Source organism: Eretmochelys imbricata, chromosome 14 (genome assembly GCF_965152235.1).
Source record: "Eretmochelys imbricata isolate rEreImb1 chromosome 14, rEreImb1.hap1, whole genome shotgun sequence".
NCBI classification, from domain to species: domain Eukaryota; kingdom Metazoa; phylum Chordata; order Testudines; family Cheloniidae; genus Eretmochelys; species Eretmochelys imbricata.
Genome location: NC_135585.1, coordinates 29479579 through 29488752, shown reverse-complemented (window position 1 = coordinate 29488752; position 9174 = coordinate 29479579).

The window sequence follows — 9174 nt, the reverse complement described above, 5'->3', positions numbered from 1 at the left end:
ATTGAAATCAAAGGCGGTTTTGTCTTCGACTTCAACGGGCACAGTATTTCAGCCCATATTACGAGGCTTTTGCAAATTAAACCCTTTGGCTGGGATTTTGGAAGAAGTGGTTGAGGCACCCAGTTCCAGGGGATTTGTCCTCTTTGAAAATCCCAACCTACTATCCTGTTCCAAACCCAATGAAGTCAGAGGAAAGGCTCTTTTCAATTGGAGCTGTTCCCCAGCTCTCTCTGAAACTCCAGCCGGAGTAAGTCTTTCCAGTGGTCTTTAGATAAACTCCGTTGGTAGCAGCCGATTGCCTAGCTCCCTTCGGCGCCTTTGGATATCCCAGCTTCTAGCTGACTCCAGTGGACTTTGAAGCAGAGCCAGTCTGTATACCTGAGCCTTTAGATAGATAGAAAATCCACACACAGAATAACAAAATAAAAGCATACGACCATCTGTACTCAAACATATGTGACCATAAACAGCCTCACGTACTGTAGCACACCCATTAATGTATGAACTCTCCAGCCTGTAATGCCCCATCCGTTCCTGTCTGGTCCTGGGTCCGAGGTCCTCTCCTTGGCTCTGGCTGGACTTGGCATGCTAGCGACGAGAGCAGGGGACTGGCCCATGGCATTCCCGGGTTCTGTTTTGGTTCCTGGAGGCAAATGTGGCCTAGTGGGTTGAGTAGGGGGGACTGGGACTCAGGACTTCTGGCTTCTACTGTGGTAAAAGCATCACAGAGAAACCATAATAAAGACAAGAAACCGATGTAAACACACTGAGCATAGCAGGAGTCACCCGTCAGTCTTATGGGGCCCCAGCAGGTCAGAGTCTTTCCAACGCTTCCGCCAGCCCAGAAGGTCCTGTCCGTCGATGGGTCCGAGTCAGTTCAAGCTCATCCTTTCAGAGCAAAAGTCCTTTGTTTGTTTCCTCGTTTCTGGAAAAGCCAGCTTGACCCAATGTGTGCGAACCCCCCTGAGGGCGTGGAACTTCTGTTGAGCGGATCAGTCTGCGGTGGGGTGTCTACACTGCATTTTAAACCCATGCTTGTGGACTCGGTGTTTCCAAGCCCGTGCTTGAGTGTCCAGGCTTCATTGGAAGCCTGGGTTTACAGTGCTGGACCTGGGTCTTGGTTAGCTGTGCTAACATGTCCATACTGCACTGTGCAGACCTTCTGACTTGGGTCTGCGGCTTGAGCCGCGTCCACACTGCACAATGACAGGGCTTGGACCCGAGTCTCAGTGGGAGTCAGGTTCTGACCCATCCCCCGAGCAGCATCCTAGGACCCTGGCCCTGAGTGCTTCCTGCGCTGAGTCAGACTGACCTGTGTGCACGCAGAAGGGGGCCTTGGGCTCAGACATGAGTCAGAGCCCGGGCATAGGGTGCAGTGTAGACATAGATGGTGAGTTGCTTTGCTTTACTCACCCCTCCCCTGGTATTTTTGGTTCCTGGAGGAGCTGGCATAGCCCTCCCTCGTGGAGTTATGTACAATTCCTGGCCCACAATGATACATAAACTTAGTACAGTGTGGTCACCAAAATATTGATGGGGTGCACTATCTAAGACTGACCTGCGGAGAGTATCCCAGTGATGCACTGGATTGGGGAACATGGGTGCTGAGTTCAATTCTCAGCTCTATCACCTAATTATAGCGTGACCTTGGGTAAGTCACTTCATTGCTTAGTGCCTCAGTTTCCCCTTTGAAAAATAGGGATGAGGATGATGATGATATTCCCACTTACAGCTGTGCTATGAGGATAACTCGAAAAATACTTGGGAGTCAGATACGACAGTGCTGGGTGCGGTATAATGCCTAGGGTAGATACGTGAAGGGTAACATCTTGGTCAGTTACTGCAGCAGAAATAGTTCTGAGCAAGAAACTTCACTTATCAAATGTATATTTCACACCTCCTCTTGGAATAAATCCTTTAATCTTTGAGTCAGCGAGAGTAAACCTAGACCATCCCTGACAGGTGTTTGTCCAACCTGGTTTTAAAAACCTCCAGTGATGGGGATTCCACAACCTCCCTTGGAAGCCTGGTCCAGAGCTCGATTACCCTGAGAGAGAGAGAGAGAGAGAGAGTTTTTCCTAATATCCAACCTGAATCTCCCTTGCTGCAGATTAAGCCCATTGCTGCTTCTCCTCCCTTCAGTGGCAATGGAGAAAAATGGATCACCGTCCTCTTCAGAACAGCCCTTCGCTTATTGGAAGCCTGTTGGCAGGTCCCCCTCAGTCTTCTGGTCTCAAGGCGAAACATGCCCAGTATTTTAACCTTTCCTCACAGGTCAGGTTTTCTAACTCTTTGGTCATTTTTGTTGCTCTCCTCTGGACTCTCTCCAATGTGTCCACATCTTTCCTTAAGTGTGGTGCCAAGAACCGGACACAGTACCCCACTGTGGCCTCGCCAGGGCCGAGTAGAGCAGGACAGTTACCTCCCGCGTCTTACACACGACCCTCCTGTTAATACAGCCCAGAATGCGACCAGTGCTAGGGCCTGTGTTACACACGAGGGAAGATGAGATGGTCCCATAGTTTCCAAGGCCAGAAGAGACCAGGGAGTCATCCCCTCCCGTCCAGTCCCTATAATGCTGCTTCCCTCTCATTCCTTATCCTTTGCTGCCCTCTGGCGACCGCATGAAGCAGCCAGAATTTCATGGAGATCTGCTGTATTCTCCATCTTTTCTCTTTACCGGTTCACTTCCAAATGCTTCCCATTTGTCAGTCAAAACTCCTGAGCAGCAAGGGCTGGTTGGGGCGCTTGGACTGTGGATGGGATCGCAGCTCCCCAGGCACCCGCTGAGATTTGCCTTTGTATTAAATCACCAGCAGGGAACGCACGTAGGCCCCAATCCTGGTGAGACAGGGCCAATGGGAGGTTGACCTTTGATCTCAGTGAGGACAGGTTTTGCCCTCACTGTCTATCTAGGTAGGTAAATGCCTCTGAGCACTGTCATGTCTGAGCACACGCAGGGATGAGATGAGTCCAGTGGAGCTACGGCCGGGTCACAGCAACTGGGGATCTGCCCAGTGACTCCAATGGAGCAACGACTGATTGTGGGCCAGATCCTCAGCTGGAGCCAGAGTTTAAGGTTGATATTTTCCAATCCTGACAAGGTGATTTGGGCACACAATTCCCATCACATTTAGTTTGAAAACATGAACCTACGCGACGCGCTCAGTGCCACACAGGGAGTCTGGGGCAAAGCCAGGAACTGAGCTGGGAGTTCCGAGGGCCAGTCCAATGCCTCCAACACACGCTCAGCCGTCACCGTCACGCTGGGGTCCGTGGGTGAGGGTCTCTGGCCTGTGCTATGCCCAGAACAGACTATATCCCAGGGGTCCCTTCCGGCCTTGGAACAGCTGGGAACCTATGCGTCTCCTAGCGAAACTGATCCATGGCTGTTCAAAAGAATCGTTTAGCACTAAGCGTCCTGCTCCTCAATGAAAATTGCAACCTCTGCTTTTCCCAAATGAACAGCTTTAGGAAGATTGATTTGTGGCCAACATTTTCAAATTGGGGGACCTAAAATTAATAATAATTAGGCTGGAATTAGGCACCTAAATCCGACTGAATTTCAATGGGATTTGGACATCTAGCTTCTATAAAGCTGCTTTCAAAGTGCCAAACTTCGCTCTCATCTGGCCCAACCGTAGACCTCAGCCCCATTTGGGGAAACTGAGGCACAGGGAGGAGATGGGTCACACTTTCCAAAGCATCTAATCCTAGTAGCCAGAGGGACGGGTTTTTAAAGGTATTTAGGTGCTTTGTGGAATTTTCACAAGTGCTTAAAGAAGTTAGATGCCTAACTCCCCTAGAAATGAAGAGAAATTGGGCATCCAGATCCCTTCGGCAGTTTGAAAATCTTAGCCTTAACGTCTCTGTTTTAGTCTGGGTGTGTTTTTTCAGGATTGCTGGGCAGCCCTGGCTCCCAGAGAGGTCACTGAGAAATGCAGGTGCCCAACACACCTACAAGTCTGGCCACTTTGATTAGTAGGGATTTTTGCTGGCTAACTTTAGGCACCTGAGTTTGAAAACTTTTGCCTAAGTGATTTGGCTGAGGTCGCAAAGACAGTCAGAGTGTGTTTTCAGGAAAGGCTAAAAGACAGAGGAGTGTGCCTGTCAGCTCCCTGTCTGGGGGGCACGAAGAGTCTTTAAGGAACTGGTTGAAACTGACCCAGATGAACAAGGGGGCCAGCGAGACAATGCCAGCGCTGCCTGGATTACCCCCCTTCTCGCAGGGAAGCTGAGCCAAGACATCCACCTGCCAGCTGGAGAACGGAGGACTGGGAAGGGGTGAGCTGGGGGGTCAGAGGTGACTTCCGGAGGCTCTCTTTCCTGGGAACTGACTACAGAGGTTCGACAGACACACAGACACAGCCTGGACATGGGGTTCACTGCGGCTGGTTGGGACCCCGGGCTGACCAGAAAGGACGACGTTTTCACTTTCATTTCTCTGTGCTAACCTAAGAGCTTCCTAGGCTGTGTCCACGTGACTAATAAACCTGGCTGTTTTGCACACACTGCCCGAATGTCACCGCGAATCCTGGGGGAGGCGCCCGGGTCCCTGCACAATGGACACGTCTCTCTCAGGAGTCTGGCTCTGCTGGACAGAGCTCACGGGATGAAGCAGGGGGGCTGGAGCCCCAGAGGGTCAGTCCAGGAGGTGGTGAGACCACGTGGCCTCCCCTGAAGAGAGAGTGAGACCCTTTGGGGGTCTGGTCCATTGAAGGGGATCCGCCAAGGGCCTGTTCCAAAGCTGGGGGCGCAGCATGGATCCTGTGGATCTGGGACAGTATGTGTGTGAGGGTGTTCCCCCTGCCGGAGGCTGTGGGATCTCCTGTGTATTTGTTTCAGAGTAACAGCCGTGTTAGTCTGTATTTGCAAAAAGAAAAGGAGTACTTGTGGCACCTTAGAGACATGTGATGCATACTGTGAAGTGAGCTGTAGCTCATGAAAGCTTATGCTCAGATAAATTGGTTCGTCTCTAAGGTGCCACAAGTCCTCTTTTTCTTTTTGCGAATACAAACTAACACGGCTGTTACTCTGTAACCCTAAGAGTGTGTGTGAGCCCAGAGATGGAACGGGGGGCGGGGGGAGAAGGGGGCTGTGGGTTAGGACCGAGGACGTCGGCAGAGGTAGGGGTTGCGGGCAGGACAGCAATGCCCGTCAGTCACTGAGGCCTAGAAACCTGGAATTGCCTTTTGCTCAATGCCCCTGGGCTGTGACGCCTTTGCTAACCTCGTGGGAAACTGAGGTTTGTTTACATGTCTGTTTCACTGCACCCCACCCCACCCCCCAGCAAGCCCCTCACATTCCCTTACTACTTGAGGGTCTGATGGAATTTACGAAGGGGTGGATCACCTGTCACAGGCACTGGGAATGAACGTCTTGACTCCTTTGGCTTTACCCATCAGGGCTATCTGCATAGGAACAGGCCTGTCCCTTCCTTTGTCTAACTTTAATAAATGCCTCTGAGTTTCTGTTCTAATCAGCCCCCACGAGACTGCCACCGAGACTGGCATTTCCCGCAGTGTTGCCATTCTAATGGCCCGCGGCGGGACCCATTAAAGCAACGAGTAACTTTGTTTCTGCTGCTGGCCCATAACTCCTCAAGAGGGTTGTCAGCTCGCCAGGCCGGGCCCAGCCCTGTGCTGGGCTGAGCCCTTCTCCGAGTGCTCATTAAGACAAGCAAAGTTTTAATGACCAGCGTGTCCTCCTGTCGGTCTTGGTACACTCACAGACGCTGCAAGGCTAATTGGAGAGAGTTCTTTTTAGAAGGAGCTTTGCTAACAGGAATGGTTTTAATGAGCACAGAATGAAGCAGCCTTTTGGGTTGGTTTGTTTTTCTGTTTGTTTTTTTAAATATTTTTGTCCTAAGCAGAGCGTCAGTGAAATTAATGTGTTTCAAATGAAATGGATCCAGGCTGTACAGCAGGTCACCATCGCCTCCTGCAGCACCCCTTGCAGCTGAGTGGGGCTTTGCTGGGTGCTGCTTCTGTCTTCCCCCCGGAGATCACGTTGACTTTAAGGCTAGTAGGGACCATCATGATCATCTGGTCTGCCCTCCTGCACATCGCAGGCCACAGAACCTCACCCACTCCTGGAATAGACCCCCAACCTCTGGCTGAGTTACTGAAGTCCTCAAATCTTGATTTAAAGACCTCAAGTGACAGACAATCCACCATTTACACTAGTTCAAGCCAGCAAGTGACCCCTGCCCCACACTGCAGAGGAAGGCAAAAACCCCCCAGGCTCTCTGCCAGTCTGACCTTGGGGAAACCCCCCCAAAAACCTGCATGTTCCCATGTCAACTTTTGAATTAACCACACATGTATCTCTGTTAGTTAACGTCCATTCACCTTAGTTCATAGCACTGTCAGGGTGCTCACGGCAAGAGAATCTCTCCTGTCTCATGTCAAGGAGAATAAACACATGCAAAAAAAAAAAAAGAAAAACAAACCCAAACATTGACATAATATCCCCTCTATTAGGGTTGGATTTTAAAAGGGCTTTGAGAGGGATATAGAGGCCCAGCTCCCCTGGAATTTCAGCTGGCCCCCGTGAGGCCCTTTGACAATCCTGGGCTCTATCATTTTCTTCACTAACTTGGTGTTTATATCCTGGGAGGCAGTAGCTGGGGAGCTGGGAGCCTGCTGTCTATTTCCATGCCTACCACTGACCAGCTGGGTGACCCTGAGCAAATCACATGACTCCTCCGTGCCTCAGTTTCCCCATCTGCAAAAGGGGGTTAGCCATGCTTGTCTTTCTTGTAAGGACTTTGAGCTCAAGAAAATTGCACTGGGTATGTGGGTGTGATGGGGTGTCCACCCCACAGAAGCCCTGAGTGGGTTAATGTGGGCTGGGAGGGGCCAATTAACCTTCGATGCTGCACCTGGAGGGCAACCAGGGCTTGATAGGGCCTAATGGCAGGTGAAGCCCAGCTGTGGGAGGAGCTGGGCGAGCATTATCAAGCCAGGAAGCCCATGCAGGAACGAGCTGCTGGGAGGCAGGATGTCTGCAGTTGTTCCTTGGAGAGAAAGGGAGTTGGCCTGGGACAAGGAGGAGATCCAGGGGGATAAAGAAGCCCTGGAGTTGTGCTCTGAGCCAGGGAGTCTGACAAGAGATCTAGAGGAGTGAAGTAGCAAAGGGGCATGGAGGAAACTCCAGGGGTGAACCCAGGGGAAGGCAAGGAGATAGAGCGCTGGGTGCAGCAACCAGGTCTGAGACTGAGCAGGCCTAGCTTGCAAGTCAGAGGGTGCCTGGGTCCCCCCACCGGTAAAGTGGCTCAGGACCTGGCGTTGGGACAGAAGCTGCCTGAGAAGGCAGATGGATAGCTTGTCGGGTGGGACTGCGTTACCCTGAGGTGCCACATAGTGACCTGGCCGGAGGGCTGAGTCACAAGAAGGGAGCACCCTGAGTTATAGGGAGGGGTAACAATGTGAGCAACTCATGGAAGAGGGCACCAGATGGGGAGAGAACTGATTCCCAGACCAGCTAGGAGGAGGTGTGCCTGTGTTGAGTCACTCCCTTCCCAGGGAGATCAGGCTGAGATTTCAAAAGTGCTGAGGGGATTTGGATGTCCACAACCAGCTGAATGGCAGTGAAAGTCTGTGTGTGTCTGTACTAAGGTCAGGGCTAGCTCATGTGCATTTACAGAGATGTCCTGGTCACTCCAATTTATGGTCCCCACACAGCTCTGCAGTATTTTTTGGGCCCTGCCTGCCTGCCTATGGGGGACTGACCCCTTCTTCTAGTCTCCTCCTACCTGAATCAGGTTCAAGTGGAGCTTGCCTTTCTGTGGGCCAGGATCAGGGGAGCCCTTGCACCTCTGGATGGGGGAGCTGAGAACAGGCAGGCTTGGGGCATGTACCAAGGACACACTGCTGAGAAGGGGGGTGCTTGACACACCAGAAACCCTCCAGCCCTGGGGTGGGGGGAGGGGAACCCCCACTAAAGTGAACAGGGGCAGTTCACGTGCCTCAGAGCTGTGCTTTCAGGCTGTATTGAGCCCTCCTGGGTGTTCTCTTTGAGCTGAGAACCTCTCAGGGAGATGAGTGGGCCACTTCCCACCTCTCTGAGCCCAATCTGCTGCAGATAGATGGGTGGATTCTCTCTCCTTCATTCTCCCCCTGCTTCATACAGTAATGGAGTGCCAGGGCAGCTCCGCCCTAGCCAAGGTTGGGAAGCCCTTCTTGTTAAGTGGATGACTCCAAGTGCTCTAAAATTCACATGCTTATGCAGATTGTGTTAAAACTTGCCATGGTAGTCCTGGTAGCAACTGCAAACATTGCGAGGCACTGCTATTGCACTAAACCAGTGGTTTTCAGCCTGTGGTCCACAGACCCCTTTGGGGTCCGTAGTCTGCGTAAGATTTCCACAGGGGTGCATACCTTCCTTGGAAATTTTTTAGGAGTCTGCAATGAATAAAGGTTGAAAGCCACTTCACTATAACCAAAGTATGGGGAGGAACACTGCGGAATCACAGAGCAACCGTGCGGCTAAGGGGAAAGCTTGTGCCCTTCCATACCATTGTGTTCAGCAAAACTCAAACTTCAGGTAAGGTAAAAGCCCAAGTCACCTTAACTCTGCCCTCAGTGCGTGCTGCCCCTCCCCCATGACCATAATACACACGCTGCCTCTCTGCCTTGTCACGGCAATGGACGGGTATATCTACAGCTGCCTGGCCCTCAGTGCTGAGCCAGGCCCTGTAAAATGTAACCAGACTTTTACAACTATGATGCTTCTCGGGGAGCCCAGGGTTGGGAGTCACCTTGTTACCCCCTGCCTCCAGCACGAGGGAGTCCTGCCTGTGCTGACTGAGTGAGAGCTCCGGACACAACTGGCCGCTCAGATGCTCTCCTTTGGTCTCCACCAGCCCTGCAGCCTCACAGTCGATGCACCCCAGCTCCTGAGTCCCTTCAAAGTGTCCCCTTCTGATATCCACCCCGATCGCTGGGTTCCTTAGTTTCACCTTACCACCCCCGCCCCTGGTCCTCTGTCACGCAGCACTTGAGTTCAGTCACAGTAAAACAAAAGGGAATTTATTTAATAAAGAACAGAGATTCACACAGAAACAAGAGTGAGTGACAGAAGCAAATGGCTACATAGAAAACAAAATCATAAAGCACAAACTAGGGCCTAAGCTTACTCATTGTCACCTTTCCTATCTAATAAAGTAGATTC